Below are 21,461 nucleotides of genomic sequence, written 5' to 3'. Positions count from 1 at the left end.
TTAATTTGCATTTTCCTAATGACTCATGTAGTTGAGTATATGTTCATGTGCTTATTTGCAATCTATGTATCTTTGGCAAAACGTTCAGTTTTTTGCCTGTCTTTTATTGGGGTATTTCTTACTGGTATTAAGTTTTCACAGTGTTTATATATTCTACATACAAGTCTTGTCAGATACATATTTTGCAAATGTCTCCTCCCACTGTGTGGCTTGTCCTCTCATTTTTATAAGTGTCTTTTGAAAAGCAAAAGGGTTTTTTTGATACTTTATTGATTTTTTTGTTTTTGAAGTTTGTACTTTCTGTGTCCTATTTAAAATCTTTCCCAAACCCACAGTAAGATTATTAATACATATGTCTCATATAAATATAAACTCATTAATTATTTTTAAAAACCGTCATGGCCTTTCATTTAGTGCTTTTCTGGCTATGTGGTAAGTGCGTCACAGCCTCAGTGAATCTTCACAATAATCCTGTGAGGTGCAGAGTATTTCCCCTTTTCACAGAGAAGGGAAAGGACTCTTAGAGACACATGATTTGTAATTTGGACAATTGGGATTTGAACCCAGGGCTGTACCCATTTGTGTCTTGTGTTCAAAGTGTGAGCTCTTAACCACAGAACTTAGGCTTCATTTAGGTTTTAGGGTAAGGTTTCTTATGTGGAAGTTTTGAATATACGTGATCATATCTTAAAAGTTAAAAATTTACCATTGAACATGAAAGTAAACATTAACCTCCTGTGCTCGCCTGTAAGTAATAAGATCAAAACAAAAATAGAAATTTTATGCCTCCTTTTCACAGATATTTGTCAGAGAAAATATCCAGGTTTAAAAAGCTAAAAATATTACATTTGTATGTCATAATGAATATATTCCTTTTTTTTTTTTTTTTTTTAAAGTAGGCTCCATGCCCAACGTGGGGCTTGAATTCACAATCCTGAGATTGAGAGTCACGTGTTCTACCAGCTGAGCCAGCCAGGTGCCCCATAATGAATATATTCCTTAAAATTAAAATTGAACATCATAAAAATATCCAAGTTTTTATCTTGCCAACAGTATTGTACTCCTGCCTCTGGCAGCCAGAGTGTGAAGGGAACCAGACTGAGATAGGAAGCTACAATGAATCATTGCGTGTAGGATGTTGACTTATGTTTGACAGTTTCTGCTGCCAACTTTAGTTTTTAATTCTGACATACAGAATTTGTTGGAACAAAACTGAAATTCTACAGTGTTTTGGAAAATTTCAATAATATTTCCAAGTGCTGGAAGATATATTGTTTATTTCATGGTTAGAATTAATAACAATCTTGGGAGTATCTGATATAAACTGACATACAAGTATTTTATTTTATTGTTTTTATTTGTAATTTAACTTTATTTTTTATTTTTTAAAATTTACATCCAAATTACTTAGTATATAGTGAAGCAATGATTTCAGGAGTAGATTCCTTAGTGCCCCATACCCATTTAGCCCATCCCCCCTTCCACAACCCCTCCACTAACCCTCAGTTTGTTCTCCATATTTATGAGTCTCTTATGTTTTATCCCCCTTCCTGTTTTTATATTATTTCTGCTTCCCTTCCCTTATGTTCATCTGTTCTGTGTCTTAAAGTCCTCATATGAGTGAAGTCATATATTTGTCTTTTTCTGACTAATTTCACTTAGCAAAATGCCCTCTAATTCCACCCACATAGTTACAAATGGCAAGATTTAATTCTTTATGATTGCCGGGTAATACTCCATTGTCTATATATACCACCTCTCCTCTATCCATTCATTCCATTGGTGGACATTTGGGCTCTTTCCATACTTTGGCTATTGTTGATAGTGCTGCTATAAACATGGGGGTGCATGTGTCCCTTCAAAACAGCACACCTGGACAGACAGGTATTTTAAACATGAGGTTTTATAAAAGTGTAGCCAGTTTAAAAGATAACAGTTTTCCTGGATCTAGAATCATTGTTTCTGTGACAGACAACAAATACTTTTAAAATGGATTCAACTGAAAATAGTAGCTATTTTTTAGCACCATTTGTAGTTTTGGTTCTTCTTAATATAATGTTTTCTTTTTCTTTCTTTCTTTCTTTCTTTCTTTCTTTCTTTCTTTCTTTCTTTCTTTCTTTCTTTCTTAATGTTTATCTCTGCGAGAGAGAGAGCAGGAGTGGGAGAGGAGCAGAGAGAGAGGAGGATACAGAATCAGAAGCAGGCTCCATGCTCTGAACTGTCAGCACAAGTCCCGATTTGGGGCTCGAACTCACAAACTGTGAGATCATGACCTGAGCTGAAGTCAGACGCTCAACTGACTGAGCCATCCAGATGCCCCTATAATATTCTTTATTTAAAGGATATATTGCTAGGTTGTGAGTTTCCCATGTTAGTAGGTAAAATGTATTTGTCTAGGCATTCTTGGTTCAGTCTACATTTATTAAGGTCTGACTCTGTGCCAGGGAAATGGGGATATGAAGTTGATTAAACCATTCATTATCTGCTAACACGTAACTTTGTATATGGTGGAAAAACAGACACACAGAGACAATTGAAAGATAGCTGGAGGAATGGCCATGATGCTATAGGATCAGAGTGCATTGGGGGCGCCTGGATGGCTCGGTCGGTTAAGCGTCCAACTTCAGCTCAGGTCATGATCTCACAGCTTGTGGGTTCGAGCCTTGTGTCAGACCCTATGCTGACAGCTCAGAGCCTGGAGCCTGCTTCGGATTCTTATCTCCCTCTTTCTCTGCTTTTCCCCCACTCGTGCTCTCTCTCTCTCTCTCTCTCTCTCAAAAATAAATAAACATTAAAAAAAAGGATCAGAGTGCATTAGCTACCTATTACTGAATAACAAATCACCTCTAAACTTAAGGGCACCTGGAGTCGGCATACTTTTTGGTAAAGGGCCAGATAATATTTTAGGTTTTGCACACTATACGTTCTGTGCCACAGCTACTCAACTCTGCTGTTGTAGTATGAACACCGCTGTAGAAGATGTGCAAATGAATGAGTGTAGCTCTTTGTGTTACAATAAAACTTCACCTACAAAAGCAGACAGTGAGCCACATTTGGCCTGTGGGTACGGACTTACTGACTAGAGGCTTAAAACAGTGAATCTTTGTTATCCCACAGTTTCTTGAGCAAGGAATCCAGATGCATCTTAGTTCATCGAATTTAGCTCAGGATCTTTTGTGGTATTGCTGTTGAGCTTTCAGTCAGGGCTGTAGTCTTCTCAAGACTCAAGTGGATGAGAGGGAGAGAGCTCAAGAATGGCAGCCACAGTCTTTATATAGACAAATCTTGGAAATGACTTACCAGTTTTGCTGTAATGCCTTCATTAAAAGCAAGTTAGTAAGTCCAGTCTACACTGAAGAACAGGGGATTACGCAAAAGTGTGACTACTATTAAAGAAAAACGGGGCACCCCAGTTGGTTAAGCATCTGACTTCTCAGGTCATGATCTCACGGTTTGTGGATTTGGGCCCTGCATCCCGGTCTGTGCTGATAGCTCAGAGCCTGGAGCCTGCTTTGGATTCTGTGTCTCTTGCTCTCTCTCTGCCTCCTCGCTCCTCAAAAATGAATAAACATTTTAAAATTTTAAAAAAAAGAAAAACAACATCCAGTGACACCTATTACAAAACAATAAGGCAGACTATTCAGGATCAAGATAGATATAGGGACCACTGCAGTGGGCTTCCTGGTGGGGGAGATTGATGAGGGGTGAACTCCCAAGTACACCAAGGAAAAGTGGGGTTTATAGCCAGGGAGCAGAGTAGGGGTCAGTGGATGGAGAATTACTGAGAAGAAACATCAGAGGTAAGGGGGCATTCTGGCAAAACTGACCTAACAGGATTCTTGCTAAAGGCAGGCCAGGTGAGCAGACATCACCTGGGGGGTGGTAGTGTTACGGAACCAGGCTGGAACGCTGGCAGAAAAAACAAGCGGCACTCGGATATCTTGGTGGATTGGAGATTTATTGTACACCGGCGGGCTCAGAGGAGACTTTCTCCAAAGATCTGAGCCCGGAATGCAAGTGGGGAGGGTAATTTATAGCCGACAGCCTCCATATCTGTGGAGGTTTTCGCGTGCACAGCAAACAAAGGAAGAAGAAACCGGAGGAGGGGTCTCTAAGCTAGAAACCAGAGTTTGTTTTAGTCCAATCAGCCATCTTTGGTGTACTTTATCCACTTCTCCAACAGTAGAGGATGAGGAATTTAATTAGTTGGAGAGATTGAGCAGATCTCAAGGGTGGGAGGTTACAGTCACACTGACCTAAGAGGAATATTGATGAAGGCAGGTCAGGGGAACAGACATCATCTGGGGAATGATGGAGGATGAAGAACCTTGTTAGTTGGAGAGACTGAGTAGATCTCAAGGGTGGGAGGTTAAGTTACTCTGATTCTGGCTGTGGAAACTCAAAAGTCAGGGCCCAGTAAGAAAGAGCTTAAAAGAGCATGGTTGGAGTTCATCAAGGAGAGAATCTTTGTCAGTTCCAAGAGGCGGGGTTTCCAGGGTTATCCTCTGGGCTGCCTGCCACAAAGGGGTGGACTGTGCCACTTAACTCAGCCTGGGGAACCTGGAAAGAATGAAGTCAGGGTACTCAGGACCAGTTGTGTATGATGCATAGAGAATAAGAACACCAAGTCAGTCAAATGTTAAATGTTAAATCAGCCCTCTGTTTCTCTTCATTCACAATCCTTATATATATGTCTCTGAATCATCTCATATCCGTCAATGGCCCTGTCCATCGAGATCTGCTTGTACCTTTGTGAATGAATGAAGCACTATGCCTGCCTTCCATGTTTTCTTCTCATCCTGCTGTGCCATCCCCGATTTCACGCTCCACTCACTGCTTTAATTGTTTGTTGAATGAAGACAGAGGGAATCCATGAAAGAAAGTAGCATGTCGAACTTGTATGAAGCTAGTGCTATTAGACATTTTCATGTGTTCTCTTGCTTAATCCTGCCTTTGCACAATCAGTGAAGGGCAAGACTGCAGGAGAGCAGAATTCTTCATCCCCAAGCCCGCTGCTTCTCGTCACCCCTGCCCACCCGGTGCCATGTGCCCCACTATCCCATAGGATACAGTCTAGCTTATGTCACTGTCAGTTGTACATGCATCTAGGCTCCTTTGCTAAACTAAGATGTCTGAAGGCAAAGCTGTGCATTGATCATTTGTTAGGGATTTGTCCCCCCCCCCCCATTTTTTCCCTTCACAGCGGTTTCTACGTAATACTCATAAAAGTTCACTGAGTTGTAGGAATAAATGAAAATCATGGTAGCTTGTTGTCAACTTTGTGGTTCCTTGTATTCCCTCCTATCAGCTTGGTCACCTAGACCTCATGGTCACACATCACTGATCCAGAGCCATTCCTTAGGTTACGTTTTCCCTCTGTGGCAGCAGCCTTTATCCGATCATCCCTCTCATACAATCTGTAGTAAGTAGTGAGTCTCTTCGTTGTACTGCTAGCTGGCAAGGAGGAAGTAAGTGTCTGTCGTGGGAGGGAGGCCCACCTCACAATCCCAAGGCTGTCACTATAAATCAAGTTACTTTGCCTTTACTTCTTTTTGAATTTGTATAGCAGTAATACTTCCTTCTTAAAACTTTCTCCTTCGTTCATCTCCCCAATGCTGCCTTTTCTTAGTTTTCCTACTAGTTACTGCTTTTTTTCGATTTCTCATTTGTTGTTGCCCTTGCTAGTGTTTCCAAAAGCTCTTCAGTATTCATGGTGTCAGATACCATCTATGTAAAGGTAACTGTCAGATCCAGGCTGGGAGTAGTTTCTAACTCACTTTGTGACTAGCACAATTTAAACTACTAGATGTTCAGGGGTGCCTGGGTGGCTGAGTCGGTTAAGTGTCCAACTTCAGTTCATGTCACAATCTTGCGGTTTGTGAGTTCAGGCCCACATCCAGCTCTGTGCTGACAGCCTAGAGCCTGGAGCCTGCTTCGGTTTCTGTGTCTCCCTCTCTCTCTGCCCCTCCACTGCTCACGCTGTTTCTCAAAAATAAATAAATGTTAAACTACTAGATGTTCAGTTAATATTTGTGAATAAATGAAATGAACTATGAGAGCATTGTATTAGGTCATTCATTGAAGAAAGAGATTGTAAAATCAGAGTAGAATATTTTGGTTTTTCTTTCCAAACTAAATATGAAGCCATTACAAGACATAAGTGAGGCTTTTAAAAACATGACTGTTTGTTTTATGCTTTAAAAACAAAACAAAACAAAAAATGTTTCTGGGGCACCTGGGTCTCAGTCAGTTGGGCCTCCAACTTTGGCTCATGTCATGATCTCACAGTTCATAAGTTTGAGCCCCGCCTTGGGGGCTCTCTGCTGTCCGCGTGGAGCCTGCTTCCTATCCTCTGTCTCGTTCTCTCTCTGACGCTCCCCTGCTCATATGTGCGCTCTCTCTCTCTCTCTCTCTCTCTTAAAATAAATGAACAATGTTTTTGTTATTGAAGTACAGTCAGTATACAAGATATCGTAGGAGTTCAAATGTATGACACAGTGATTCGACAATCATATACATAACCAAATGCTCACCACATTAAGAGTAGTCACCATCTGTCAGAATACAATGTTATTACAGTATTATTGATTATATCCCCTATGCTGTACTTTTCATCTCTGTGATGTATTTTATAACTGGGTGTTTGTACCTCTTAATTCCCTTCACTTATTTCACCCATTCCCCTCTCTCCTCTCCTCTAGCAACCATCATTTTGTTCTCTGTATTTATGTAGTCTGTTTCTGTTTTTTATTCGTTTGTTTTTTAGGTTCCACATATAAGTGAAATTACATGGTATTTATCTTTTCTGCCTTACTTTACATAGCAAATACACTGTAGGTTCATCCATGTTATCACAAATGGCAAGATTTCATTCTTTTAATAGCTGAATAATATTTCATTGTAAATATACATACAACATCTCTCTCTCTTTTTTTTTTTAAGTAAACTCTACCTCCAGCATGAGGCTTAAACTTACAACCTTGAAATCAAGAGTTACATGCTTGAGGCACGTGGGTGGCTCAGTTGGTTAAGCATCTGACTCTTGGTTTCAACTCAGGTCATGATCTTGCAGTTTCATGGGTTTGAGCCCCATGTCAGGCTCTGCACAGGCAGCACAGAGTCTGCTTGGGATTCTGTCTCTCTCCCTCCCTCTCTGCCCCTCCCCAACTTGCACTGTCTCTGTCTCTCTCAAAATAAATAAGTAAACATAAAAAAAAAAAGTTGCTTGCTCATACCACATTTTTTATCATTCATCTATCATGGGCACTTAGGTTGTGTCTGTATCTTACTTATTATAAATAGTGCTGCAGTAAACATAGGGATGCATATATATGTTTTTTAAACTAATGTTTTTGTTTTCTTTGGGCGAATACCCAGTAGTGGAATTCCTAGGTCATTTGGTGTTTTTTGAGGAACCTCCATATTGTTTCCTGTAATGACTGCACCAGTTTACATTCCCACCAACAATGCATGAGAGTTCCCATTTCTCCACATCTTTGCCAACAATTGTTATTTCTTGTTGTGTTTTTTTTCTTGTTATTTTTTTCTTGTTAACAGTAACAATTGTTATTTCTTGTTGTGTTTATTTATTCATTTAAGTAATCTCTACACCCAATGTGGGGCTCGAACTCACGACCCTGAGATCAAGAGTTGCATGCTCTTCTGACTGAGCCAGCCAGGGGCTCCTCTTGTCTTCTTTTTTGTTTTTAATATTTATTTATTTTTGGGAGAGAGAGACAGAGAGAGCAGGGGAGGGGCAGAGAGGGGTGGGGGAGACACAGAATCTGAAGCAGGCTCCAGGCTCTGAACTGTCAGCACAGAGCCTGACATGGGGCTTTAATCCACTGAGCCACCCAGGTGCCCTATGCTCTTGTCTTTTTAATAACTGATGTTCTGACTGGTGTGAAGTGATATCACAAGTGGTTTTGATTTGCATTTCCCTGATGTGTAGTGAGATCGAGCATCTTTTCATATGTTTGTTGGCCACCTGATTGTCTTCTTTGGGAACACGTCTGTTGGATTTTGATAGGTTTTGTGGCCACTGTAACCAATTCTGCAATTTAGCAGATTACTGCTGTCACCTTTGTACATCTTTGTATTGCCATCTGCTATTATAACAACTTAAAGAAGGCATTGTCAAATGGTACTGAGATTAAATGGTACATTTTATTATCAAAATTCTGTTTAGGAGTTATAGAAATGAAAAAAATGATAGTATTATGGGGAAGAAGTATGAGTGTGCATGGACCTAGAACAGGGCCACAGCTTACATGCAGGCTGCTCATTTGGAATGTTTCAGCCATGTTTGAAGGGAAAAAGAAGGAGTTACAAGATTGTTTCCAGGAAAGATGCTTCTCTGTGAATGAACTTAGGGTGGTCTTCTGAGCTATATAGAGAGAACTAAAGACTGAGATTGATCTACTCAGTCACCAGTTAAAACTGGTATATACCAGTAAGTTAACTTTCACTCATAATAGAAGTGGTAAAATATCAGACCATTTCAGAAAACTGGTCAATGTTTTTAGAGCTTCTGATTTTCACAGGAATGGACCAAAAAAACAAAAACAGGTATCTGAAAATCTCAGAAAGAAGTTGAAGTTCCAGTCAGAAGCTTTTTAAAAAAATCATCTTTTCCAGACAGGATGTTCCTGGGCACTGTGGTGTGTAGAACAAAAGCAGTGATGCTCTGTGGAAGTGATGAGAAGGGAAGGGGTGGGAGGGCTAGACCGGATTCTTTTCCTGAACCTTCCCCCAGTCCTTTGGCAGCTGCTGAGGTATCTCAGTATGATTTGAAAACTAGTGGAGGACAGTCTACCCCCACTTATGAGTCCCACAGCCCAGGGATCATGACCTGAACCAAAATCAAGAGTCAGATGCTCAATAGAATGAGCCACTCAGGTGCCCCAAGAATCTGTAATTTTGAAATAGTAGTAGGTAGAACTCAAGCATCTCTATAATGAGCCTCCTTCACAATTTACTATGCTATATTACATCCCTGTAGGGGAAAATAGAGCTTGAATATATACATTATGGTTATATGCTGAAGAATTTATGGATCAAATGATATGATGTATAGAATTTGCTTCAAAATATTTTATGGTTGAAGAATAGATAAAACAAATTGGTCACGGTTTAATAACTTTTGGCATTGAGCTGGATATGAGGGGATTCATTTTATTTTCCCCACTAGTTTAGTATGTGTTTGAAATCTTCAGTAATTAGAGTTTATAATTTTTTGATATGTATCATGATGAGTGGCACAATTTTAACCTTTCCCTCCTGTGTAACACATTATAATTTAACACTTGCTGGGCTTATCAGTAGTTTGCCTTACCCAACATCTATAACGAGAGTCTGTCAGTCACTTGCCTGTCAGTGTCATATAAACCAACCAGGATTTCAGCATTTGTGGCTCTGGTATGTGTAATTTGGAGGTTGATGGGAGGAGGAGAGTGGAAAGAGATAGGAGCCCCTTACCTTACCCAAGGAGGTCTACCTGTGGTAATTATTAAGCCTTTCTCAATTTGTATCGAAAGAGATTGGACTGAACATCTCATTTACTGTTCTTACCTCCATGGCAGAGAGAGATTTGTTTCATCTGTGGGACAATTTACATTTATTTTGAAAATAAGAGCTTGGCTCATGGACTGTGGGCCATTATAGTTTAGAGTCTGGGGTAGCAGAGACTACATCCAATATCTGGTATCACCACTTAGTAATTGACTTTTACGAGTCACTTATTTTTAGGAGCTTGAGTTTCTCCATTTGCCAACTGAATATGATTGATAAAAAGAAAAGGTGTTTTGATATTAACAGATTTAGAGTTATTCAAGGAGGAATTGTATTTCGTTTTGAATATCAAATGACTGGACACTTTCCATTTTTACTATTTGGGAAGACACATCTGTTAGCAAAGCTGAACATTAGTTTCTCTTTGCTTCCTGAGTACCTATGTTAGTAATTTGTTGGAATTCTGCTATGGTCTCTCCTTGAAAGACACCTTGTTAAAAATTAAGTGCTGGAGCCGCTTAACATGTGCAAAATCAAGAAAGAATACCCAAAGGAGCATGTACTCAGAATTCTCATGGTTCAGGACAGTTTGTTCTTTCTCTGCAAGGCAGTGCCAGACCTTAGGGCACAAAATGATGTTTAGGGTCAAATGAATGGTAAATGAGCTGCAGAAAAGCCTCTGGCTTCTTTCTGTGCCTTTTGAGTCTTGAAAAATATAAGAGGGAATGCAAATGTTACGAAAGAACCAAAATGTAGATCATGGCCTGTCTGAAACTGCTTCTACAGAGCTAAGTGTGACCCCCTGGGGTTCTGACCTCTGGGCTGTGTGATAATGACTCCAGCTGTCTGCATTTACATGGAAACATTCAATAAAAGGGAAGGTAAACTGTCTTGTTCATATGTGTTTATATAGGCAGTTTACCTAGAGGCAGTCTGTACCTGCATAGCAAGTATATAGATTGATTTCTGGATGAAAAAACACATTGCTTTATGAGCCATTATAATATTGAGCACTGATTGTATTTGTGCTCATGATAATGAACTGTGCCATGTGATTTTTCCCCCTCATCCCTTCCCGCTCTGTCCCTGAAAGCCTTCATGCATCCCATATGACTCTTAAAATGTTTATCATGACAGCAGTGTAAAATTTGGATTTTGTCCTTTTAAAATATTAACTGTTCTTCTGTCCCTTTGCTTTTGCTAGCATCTTTTTTTTTTAATTTTTTTAATGTTTATTTATTTTTGAGAGAGACAGAGTGTGAGCAGGCGAGGGGCAAAGAGAGAGGGAGACACCGAATCAAAGCAGGCTCCAGGCTCTGAGCTGTCAGCACAGAGCCCGACGCGGGGCTTGAACCCACCAACTGTGAAATCATGACCTGAGCCGAAGTCAGACACCTAACTGACTGAGCCACCCAGGCACCCCCCTTTGCTAGCATCTTAACATAGTGAGTAATTTGATGTTTGCTTTTCATTTATCCTTTCAATACAGAACTATTTCCTTTATTTCAGAGCAATTTTATCTAAAAGGATAAAACTGTCTCTTGAAATAATGGTGATCATTTGTCTCTACTTGTTTGAAATATCGTTATCTGTGGAAGAGTAGAAATGACTACCACTTTTAATAGAGGCAGATCATTGATTTTTGATGCAACATCACAGATGCAATCACTTGAGGGCTAGACAGCTCTTTTACTTATATTCAGACCATATGGTTTTATTAGTTTATGTGGACCATTCTCAGCATTTCATCATTTGATTTGCTTTCCTACTAGATTCCAAGCTGTTTAAGAACTCAAGTATTTTGCTCTATTTTTCCAGCTTAGAATTTGACCTGGTACCAAGTTAGTTTTGATGACATTTTGCTTCCTTATTTATGCCATGAGAAGAGATCTTTCTGTTTTATGCGTTGCTGTGGTTAAAGATTTATATAGACATTGTCATCCCAGTACACGTTTGCTGTCCTAAACTAAAATCCTTGGTGTCAGTTCTGTTTATAAGAGGATTAGAGCAAGGAGTCTCCATGCCCTATAGTCAGGAAGGTTTAAGTTTTGTTTAATATTATTTAAGCAATTACATATTAGAAGACAACACACACACCAGCATGTGCAGGTGTGTAAGCCTCAATGGTAAAAGTCACTGAAATAGTCTTTGCAAGCTCTGTGGTATTGTTTCTCTCCCCAAGCCTTTTCCCTGATTTTTTTTCTTGTACGTTCTTTAGAAACAATATTTCTGGAAGGTTTGTAGTTGGGGTGAAAACTGGATGGTGGCTCTGGCCTCTTTGTGGCAAGTAGAGGCCATGCTCCAGAAAGAGGAGGGAGAGCAGTGTCCTAAGAATGGGAAGGGAAAGCAGGCTGAACAGCTACAGCCCTTGTGAAGTTGGTCTGTCACTAGCCTGTTTAGGGTTGCAGATGATGGCCACCAGGATGTCTGTAAAGGGAAGGGAAAGAAGGCCCACAGGGCTGGTCTGCTCCCTGTCGTGCCAGCTGCTGCCGTGTTTCGTGACTCAGAGTTTGTCAGTTCAGCTTTTGTATGTATGGGGACTGAAAGAAGGTAGATGAAGAGGAAACAGAACAGATAATAATAAGATAATGTATCATCCCTTAAAAGCGCATTTTTATGACAGAAGTTGTTTAGAATATTACTACATCACATTTTAGATTTTGCCCGATCTCTCCTCAGAAAATGAAGCTGAGAATCCTGGCATAGGCCTTGGAGCCCTCAAGGGGCTGACTTTCAGGCTCTCCTGGAACTGTGCTTTCTGGCTGTGCCCACAAACAGGCTTTTGGTGTGACCATACCTGCAGAGATGCAATGCAAGTCACTGCTAAGTGGTGTGATGGTCTTTCCACCACAAGTATTCTGAAATTGAGGGACTGTTTAGGAAGCAGGCTGCTGCTTAGTTATTACACACCAGGACTGTCATGACAGGAAGGGAAATAGGAATTGCTGTGACCAAGGAAACTTGTATAGCACTGACATGAAGTAGCACAGAATACCCCATAACCAAGTGTTCTGGTACATAGTAGGTGCCCAGGAAGCTTGCAGTTCTTATCATCAGCCTCCTTACAGTCTTGAAGATGTTTAGTAAATGAGAGCTTACTAAAGGTTAATAAAGGCTCCTTTATTCTCCTCTTTTGTTTCTTGAAGACTGAAGCAGAAGTGTGTCCCTTGTTTGCCTCTTTCCTGGGTTAATACCTAGCGTGAAAATATAAGAACCCAGGTTGACTGGTCCCCAGACATGCCCCTGGTACAAGAGAGTGATCACAGGAAGGAATTTCTGCTCTGTACTAGGTTGGGGGGGAGGAGGGGAGTGCCATATACTCTTGCCCTGAGTTGAACCTTGAGTCCATTTGTGGCCTCTGGCTTGGAGACACAAAGAGTGAGGTCGACTGTCTTGAATTCTTATCTAGCTGGCCATTTTATTATGTTGGACTTTTTATTTTATAATCCACTCCTCCCTTCCCTTTCTAGTTTCAAACACAAATCCAGTTGTTTTAAGTGAGACAGATGCCTCATATTGGATAAAGGACCCGATGAGGTCTAAGAACAATCAGTTAAAGAGTCCTGATTTTGGCCTCTCATATCAGCTGTGGTTCAGTCTGGATCCAGTCAGGAGAGAAAAAGCCACATAGTATACTAAAACCTTGGATTGCAAGTAACTTGTTCTGCAAGTGTTCTGCAAGAGCACACATTTCTAATAAATTTTAACTTGATAAATGAGTGATGTCTTGCAATACAAGTAAGTACATGATGCCAAACATCACATGATCACAACTGTACCAGTGGTTCTTGAAATTTGCTTTGATATACAAGTGCTTTGGATTACAAGCATGTTTCTGGAACGAATTATGCTCACAAACCAAGGTTTTACTGTAATTTGAAGGAGGAAGGTTTCACAAAAAGATAAAAAGAGTTATTAACTCCAGTAAAGGTTTGCAGTCGTAAAAGGTTGACTAGTAAGAAGCAGAGAGAAGGCTAAGAGTGTGGGAATAGCACCTCTAAGCAGCGAAGAGCCCTCCTCCCCACCCAGGACTCACCATGGTTGGGAATAGCACAGCAGTTGCTACAGTGCTGCCGCAGTGAAACATATGTTGCTAGAAACCTGAACTTGTAGGAGACTCTCCCTGCAGGGTGCCACAAGGCTCTCTACTACAGAAGTGCTAAGAATGGGAGCGGTGGGCAGTGTGGTAGTTGGAGAGGCAGGGCTGGGTGGTCAGTGTGCTGTGGGCTGCCACACGCTGCAGGAGCCAGAGGCCCCCCCTGCTCCAGAACCACCAGGCATTGCCACCAGGAAAGCCGCTTGCCATTCACTGCTTCTGGCTGCCATGCACATGTGAACTGGGCACTGAAGAAACTGTATGTGCTGCCAGAGGCTGGACCTGAGAAAGCCCTGCCCCCACGCGCACTTGCCTACTGAGCTTGCCAGGAGCAGCATGCAAAACCCTTTCCTCCAGTCAGTGTCTCCAGCGCCCTCTGCTGAAAGGCCTCTGGGCCAGCAGGCTGCAGAGAAAGCACTTTCCCATCATCAGCACACCAAAGATATTCCAGTAATCTTCCATCAGGAAATGAGGAATCTGTCTGCAGTCATAATGATCATACCTTTATGTTATTACTGCTGGATTCATAGAGTATATCTCCTTGAGAAGAGGTAAAGGAACTGAACATGAAGCTTCCTACCTAACCTTGTAAACTGCTTTCAAAAACCCAGACTTCATTCTGTGACAGAGAATAGTAAGCTCCATGGGGAAAGAGAAGAGCTGAGGACAGGAGGCAGAAAAAGAGGAGGAACATGCCAAAGACACCTGGGAGAAACTGAAGCTCAACCCGTGTACTAGGTAGCCTTACAATGACACCACCAGGTGCTCAGGCCTCCTGATCATTTCCACATCTTTTGATTATACATATGGGAAACTGTAAGTCATGGTAGCTAAAGCAGTTCCTTGTCTTTCTATATGAACTTCACAGAATTTGAAGTTAAAAGAGAAGAATTACCTTTTTAAAGTTAGCCAAATAATTTTCAGTTCTTCTGTTTAATTCTGTCCAATATTTTCAAATGTTGTTTAATGTAACAAAATATACGTGAAAACATGTTCTGTGTTAAAAATAAATAAAACAACTGAAAATGGAAGATGTAGATTTAAGTTTGAAAGGGTTGTTTTACCTTGAGTACAGTGTGAATTTTTTTCTGTACTTCCTTCCTGAAATTCTCATGGTTTTCTTTTACCTTATCATTCGTGTGAAGCTTATTCACAGAGTAAAAACTCCCATTGACTTCCTGTCCCATCTTAACTGAAGGTCAGTTCAGTGAGACATCCCAGCTGAGTCAGAACTAAAATAAGAATGTGATTTAGAGCCAGAAAGTTGGGTGCTGATGGCCACTCCAGCCATATAAGGTGCCCATGGATTCACTGAGGGATTTCCCTGGTAAGCTGGACATTCTTTTAGTCAACACTCTTAGCTAAAAATACTGTTCTATATTTGAAATAAAAGGCTTTCTCAAATTCATCTATTTTGGTCAGGACACAATGTATCATTTTAAAAAGATGTTTGGGGTGAGAATATGTGTTAGTGGGTCACCATACGAGTAATAGGGAGAAATGATTTGGATAATGGAGGAGCTGCTACAGAGACATTTTCCAGTGAGGATGTTTAAAAAATCAGAGAAAAATTGCCTAACCTATGAAAGAGGATTCTCAGAAAGTTTTTTCAATTGACCAAACACTCTGCTTACTGAGCAACCATGGGGATCTAGCGAGAGAAAGTTTGTTAGAAAACTTATAGGTTTCAGACCACAGTGATATCTTGTTAAGAGAGTTCTCTTTACTGACAAGAAAATGTCACGCTGAAGTACATACTGATGCTACACCGAGTTGTCTTGGGTTTCTGGGGATGGTGGTGGCATACCAGCACCTCTGTAGCTCTGTTGTATAGCAACTTTTCACAAAAGGGCCACTTTGATTATTGCCTACTAAGAGGGTGCTTGATATGAAGACTCCATGGAAATTTTCACACTAAAGGGCTCATGGTGTTCTTGAGAGAAGAACCATCTTTGCAGTGTAGAACACAATGTGGAATCGACTGAAATCTTACCCACTTGAGCACTGTACATGCTAAACAATTTAGTACAGGCTAGAATGCTCACAGGAAGCTTCTTAGAGAAGACCTTGAATAGAAATTTGAGGACTGGGCAAGTTTTGGATAAGCAGAAAGCAGGGGAAAAGGGAGCAGTAGTATTCATCCAAAGAACTTTATGTCCTTTTAGGTTTGTGTCTTTTTATGTCCAGTACTAGGTATGTTTGATACTATGAAAGATAATTCTGAACAGTCACCATGCAACAGTCTTGCCCTTATTTACAATCATGTGTATATATGTATTTTACAAGGAATAGAGATCAACATATTGCAGTGCTTATCTGTAGATGGCAGGTCTCCTAGATGAGTGGGTCTTCTGTGCCTTTTATAAATGTTCTGTAACAAGCTATGTTGCTTAGGGGCTGATGGGGGTGGAGAAATTCAACTTGCCAAACAAAACAGTGCAACCCAGTGATCCTGTCTCAGAGTGCTCACACTTCCATACACTTGGGGCTTCCAGAAGTGAGGTTGCCCGTTCACGTCCTTTGTTAGTTTTTGGTTATTACTGATTTTGCCTTGTTGCCACATCTTCTGCCACTTTCCCGATCTAGTTTTGAATTTTTTTAGTGTTCATTTATTTTTTGAGAGAGAGACAGTGTGAGCAGGAGAGCGGAGTGTGAGCAGTAGAAAGAAAGGGAGACAGAATTCGAAAGAAACAGGGAGACAGAAGCAGGCTCCAGGCTCTGAGCTGTCCGCACAGAGCCTGATGTGGGGCTCGAACTCACAAAGTAGGAGATCATGACCTGAGCCGAAGTCGGACACTCAGCTGACTAAGCCACTCTGGTGTTCCCCCTCCCAGATCTAGTTTTGTATCTTTCCTTCTCTAGTGGGTTGCTCTGTGGGATGGGAGTGTCATCATTACTGCAAAGACAGGGTGGCTGGATGCAGGCAGCAAGTCAGCACTGTTACATCTGTACCCAAGAGAGAAGGGTGTCACGAACTGTCTTGAACTCTGTTGGTTTTTCTCTGCACGTGGTCCAGAATGTCTCTTAATAAAGTAGACCTGTCAGCATCAGAGTGTAAGGGTTAAATTGTAGTGTAGGGCTAACAGCTTTGTGTTGACACTGTAGCTTGAAAAATAACAGCTTCGTTCTGACCCTGAAGGTCAAGAGATAACAGCCTTGCTTTACTCTTGTAAATTACGCTTGGTACTCTCGAAAATCTACTCTTGTAAATCAGGCTTCACCAACAAAGGAAACAAAAGTTCACAGAAAAGAGCATCAGGGGCAAGGTCAAGGAGATCCACTGGTTGCAACTTAGGGGCAGAAAGTCTAAAATAATCACCTCATCCGGCAACCGTTTCTGACTCATCTGGGAACTGTTTCCAACTCATCTGGGAACTGTTTCTCTGTTCTGTTCCCAGGTAATGATAAAACTATGTGATCGGCTTTAAAAACTCTGTACCCCGGCTGTTCGGGGCCGCACTCTGATCAAGAGTGTTGGTCCTGATTGGTTGGCCTTGCCTCTCATTGCAATAAACTTTGTTGTGACTGTCACTGGTGCCTGTAGCATTCTGTTTCAGGAGTCGTGTGGATGCAACAAGAGTGTCATGGAGAAAGGGGAGAACACTGTGAGTTCTCATTCCTGCATCTTCCCCAGGCTCCCTGTGTCCTCTACATGCTGAAGTTTGTGGATGGGTTGGTTGGGTAACGTTGGAAAACTTCTAGAGATTGTCCAGAGAGAAGTACTTCCCAAGAAGTAGTCCACTAAGTAGGTTGTTAATACTTATTAAATTTGTTAAGATTGAGAAACTGAACTATAATTTGCGACAATTTGTGCCTGTTGCAGGCAGAGTATTTCTGAGCTGCAGAGCACCTTTGGGACCTGTCTTGTGCCACAGAATCCTCAGGGTATGGAGGAGAGCCTGAGGCAGCTGTCTGCCTGATGGCTCCTGAGTAGTTGACTCCTCTGTTGTGGGCTTCAAGAATAAAACCAGGGCCCTTCCAGACACCAGAGAAAGAATTTTTACCTCACCCACTTTCACTGGAAACAGTGTATTTTTTTATTTTAGGACTGAAAGTGTGCCTGCTAGTGTTCTTCTTGGAAATTTTCAACCAGAGACTGTTTCACTCATTTTCCTTTAGAGGGATATAAATACACTTCTTCAAATATCACAACATTTGGGGTGCTCTAAATCTTCTGTCTTCAACAGCACAGAGCTCTAACTTTTAGGTGAATTTCATTTCAGATGGTGTTACAATCATATGCAAATAGCTTTCTCTTCTGGAGTCCCAGCCTCAGGATCTCTGCTGGACTGCTCTGAGTACTTGGGATGAGCAGGAGGTCCTTTAAGTCTGTTCTTTCCTCCTGGTAGGTGATAACAGTGTTCACTTAGTCTCTTCAGTTCTTTCTAAAGTACAGTAACAAAGCCAAAGATGTTCTTCTCTGCTTTGATTGTAATCCGTAATCAGCACCTGTGCGGGCAGGTAACAACACCTTTCTTCTTTGAAGTTAATTGAAAACACATCTTATTTCTTTCTCACTCTCTTGCCCCTGTTGTAATAAATGCTCTCTTTTTGCTTGTGCAACTCAGAATTAGGAAACAATTTTAACAGACAAGAAAAATGCTATGTTAATTGCAACTCCCGTATCCTCTCTGGCCAGCCGACCTTTGTCTCTTTCCTCATTGACTGTTGAAAGAAAACACAGTGCATTTGTCCTGGTCTCTGGGAAATGAGAAAGAACTTTCCAGCTCCATTATCTTCACTTGCATGTCACGATTGTTGTGTTTTTAATAGTAGGGGGAAAATCAGGTTAAATTTTCCATTTAAGTAGAATAGAGAATCACAGTGAAAATAATTCATTTTGTCATATGGTAACTTAACCAGGCTGTCTCAACAATTTGAATACCCCAGTATTCATGGAAGCCTTTTTTGTTTTGTTTTGCTTTTGTTTTTAACGTTTATTCACTTTTGAGAGATGGAGAGACAGAGAGAGAGACTGAGAGTGCTAGTGAACATGAGTCCAGGAGGGGCAAAGAGAGAGGGAAACACAGAATCCGAAGCAGGCTCCAGGCTGTGAGCTGTCAGCACAGAGCCCGACTTGGGACTCAAACTCACGAACCGCGAGATCATGACCTGAGCTTAAGTCAGACATTTAACTTACTGAGCCACCCGTGCACCCCAACATGAAAGTCTTTGATTAAAGTTGAAGAAGCTACATTCTAGGTGTTGTTATTGCCAAGTGCTTGGTTAGCCATCCACATCTTCACATCTGTCTATGGAATGGCGTAAAACATGTAAATAGCACTGCCTTTTTTTTTCTGTATTCAAGTCCTGTGTTTTAGAAGCAATTGGTCAAAATGTTCAGCTTCAATTTTAAAAACCACATAGATGAGCTACGTATCTGGTAGTGATACACATAGTTCAATTGTTGCTATCTGAGAGAATTTTAATTTTAAAATGCCAGTTATTAAAAAGTTGGTGTTTAATTCTGGCAACCATCCTCATGATTGAATCTAGGACTTAAGTATTTGAGCTCCTGATTATAGCTACAATATTTTTGTGTGATGTCCCTCAGTCAGTTATGTATCTCGGGCTAGGCAGTATGTCAGGGGTGGAGTTTGGGCTGAAATCATGGAGCTCGCTGGACTGGTAGGGTCTGAAGCACTGCAGTACTCTTTACTGAACACTGGAGTGGTCAGCTTAACATAGGATATGTTGTGTGTAGTTTAGCATCTAACAGACTGTCACATGCACTCCACCAGGGTCCTAGATCCTGCCTGCTGTGGTCTGAATATTCATGTCCCCTCAAAATTCATATGCCAAAATCCTAACCCCCAAAGGTGATGGTATTGGTGAGTGGGGCTTTTAGGAGGTGCTTCGGTCATGAGGGTGGAGCCTTCATGAATGGGATTAGTGCCCTTAAAAAAGAGGTCTCACAGAGCTCCCCAGCCCTAGCCACCATGTAAGAACCCCGGTGAGAGGATATGAATGAGGAAGAGGGGAGGAGGGCTCTTACCAGAACCTGAACATGCTGGCACCTTGACCTTGTACTTTGAGCCTCTAACACTGTCAGAAATAAATTTCTGCTGTTTATAAGCCACCCAGTCTGTGGTATTTTGTTATAGCAGCCCAAATGGACAAAAACACAGCACAGTAGATCGCTCACAGTAGATGATCAAAAAATGTTGAGTGTAGGAAATATGAGTCTGTCTACTCCGGATGGATTTAAGGGATGTTTAGGGTTCAGACATGTCCTGTAGGGTCTCCCATAGACCGTAGTCATAGTCCATAGACCATAGTCAGGTTATAGAACCTTTTGGAAAGAACCCTTAAGGAATCATGGGCCTCAGGAAACCCTAGTTCTTCAGCAGAAGCCACCTAACAGGCCCACTATTCAGACAAAACTGGCTTTTGGGTATTTTTTTTTTAAACAGCCTCCTGCCCTGTTTCAAAGACTATTTTGATGCCACTGAGGTGGCAGTAGTACGTTCCATCAAAAGCATTCAGGTAAATATTTTTCTCATTGTTACAAACACAATCTAAAAAGATTGTTTGTATTTCTTAGACATTATTAAGTGCCAAAAATGGTTTAAAAGTAACAAAATGCCTGGATATAAAACTTAAGCAGTGGTGTTTATTTGGCCTGAAATGACCTCCATGTCCTCTTGGAAAAATAACCATGCATTTCTCTTAGCTGTGTTCTGTTCTGTTATTAGCTTATAGCTGGAAAAGAAGTGATTGACCAGCTGATTCCCCTTTGCAGTCCTTTTGGGTGAATAGTACCACCTGACCTTGCAGTGGCCTCATAGTTACTGATCCTTACTCAGATACAAGGGTGCACAGACAGCCCTTTTCACTCAGCATCTCCTTATATGCTTGAATAAGGGAGAATCCATGGATATCCATATATCGTTTGCCTAAGGACATTGTATACTCATAGAAACAGGCTGTGACTTGTATTCACTTGTTTATTCATTTGGCAGGCACTTCTCAGATACCGCTTAGGCCTGTTGCATTGTGAGCACATAGGAAAAGTTCCATATGTTCAGACATGACGTCTGAACCTTCACTGGGTGAATGGTTAAACAAACTATGGTATGTCCATACCATGGACAGCAATAAAAAGTTACACACTGTTGATACATATTAACAACTTGGATCGATATTATGCTGAGTACAAAAAGCCAGCCTTTAAAAGGTTACATACTATTATGATTCCATGTAGCTGTCTTAGTTTGGTTGGCTATGACAAAAATATCATAGACTGTATGGCTTAAACAACAAATATTTATTTCCCAAGGGTCTGGAGGCTGCGAAGTTCAAGATCAAGGTACCAACAGATCCAGTGTCTGGTGAGGATCCACAATTTTTTTTTTAATGTTTATTTATTTTTGAGAGACAAAGAGAGCTTAAGTTGGGGAGGAGCAGACAGAGAGGGAGATACAGAATCTGAAGCAGGCTCCAGGCTCTGAGCTGTCAGCAGAGCCTGACACTGGGCTTGAACTCACGAACCATGAGATCATGACCTGAGCCAAAGTCAGATGCTCAACCGACTGAGCCATCCACATTTTGCTACCTTTGGCTATATCCTCACATGGCAGATAAAGAATGATCTGTGTCTCTTCCTCTTCTTAAAGGATGTTAATCCCATAATGAGGGATTAATGCTCTTCTCTTGACCTAATTTAATCCTGATTACCTCCCAAAGGTCCCACCTCCAAATACCATCACATTTGGGATTAGGCTTTCAACATACGAATTTTGGAGGGACACAAACATTCAGTCCATAGCAGTAACATTCTCCAAATTATAATGACATAAATGAAGAACAGACTAGTGGTTCCCAAGGTCTAAGAGATGGCAAGGTTCGTGGAGAA

The 21,461-nt window shown here is 41.1% G+C and overlaps 1 protein-coding gene across 8 annotated transcripts in view; it reads left to right on the top strand.

The window, feature by feature from the left end:
* The window catches only part of LIMS1 (LIM zinc finger domain containing 1), a 154,667-nt gene that overhangs the window by 97,464 nt on the left and 35,742 nt on the right, over positions 1-21,461 (top strand). For 2 of the 8 annotated variants that reach the window (XM_053200357.1, XM_015074788.3), the window contains one exon: positions 20,886-20,937. The exons of the other annotated variants lie outside the window; for them this stretch is intronic. The gene's annotated coding sequence lies outside the window, so the exon portion shown is untranslated. The remainder of the gene's footprint in view (positions 1-20,885; positions 20,938-21,461) is intronic. 8 annotated transcript variants of the gene reach the window in all.

The sequence above is a fragment of the Acinonyx jubatus genome, chromosome A3 (genome assembly GCF_027475565.1).
Source record: "Acinonyx jubatus isolate Ajub_Pintada_27869175 chromosome A3, VMU_Ajub_asm_v1.0, whole genome shotgun sequence".
In the NCBI taxonomy this organism is placed as follows: Eukaryota; Metazoa; Chordata; class Mammalia; order Carnivora; family Felidae; genus Acinonyx; species Acinonyx jubatus.
The sequence above is the reverse complement of the archived record's forward strand: the minus strand, read 5'-3'. Positions and strand labels throughout refer to the sequence as shown.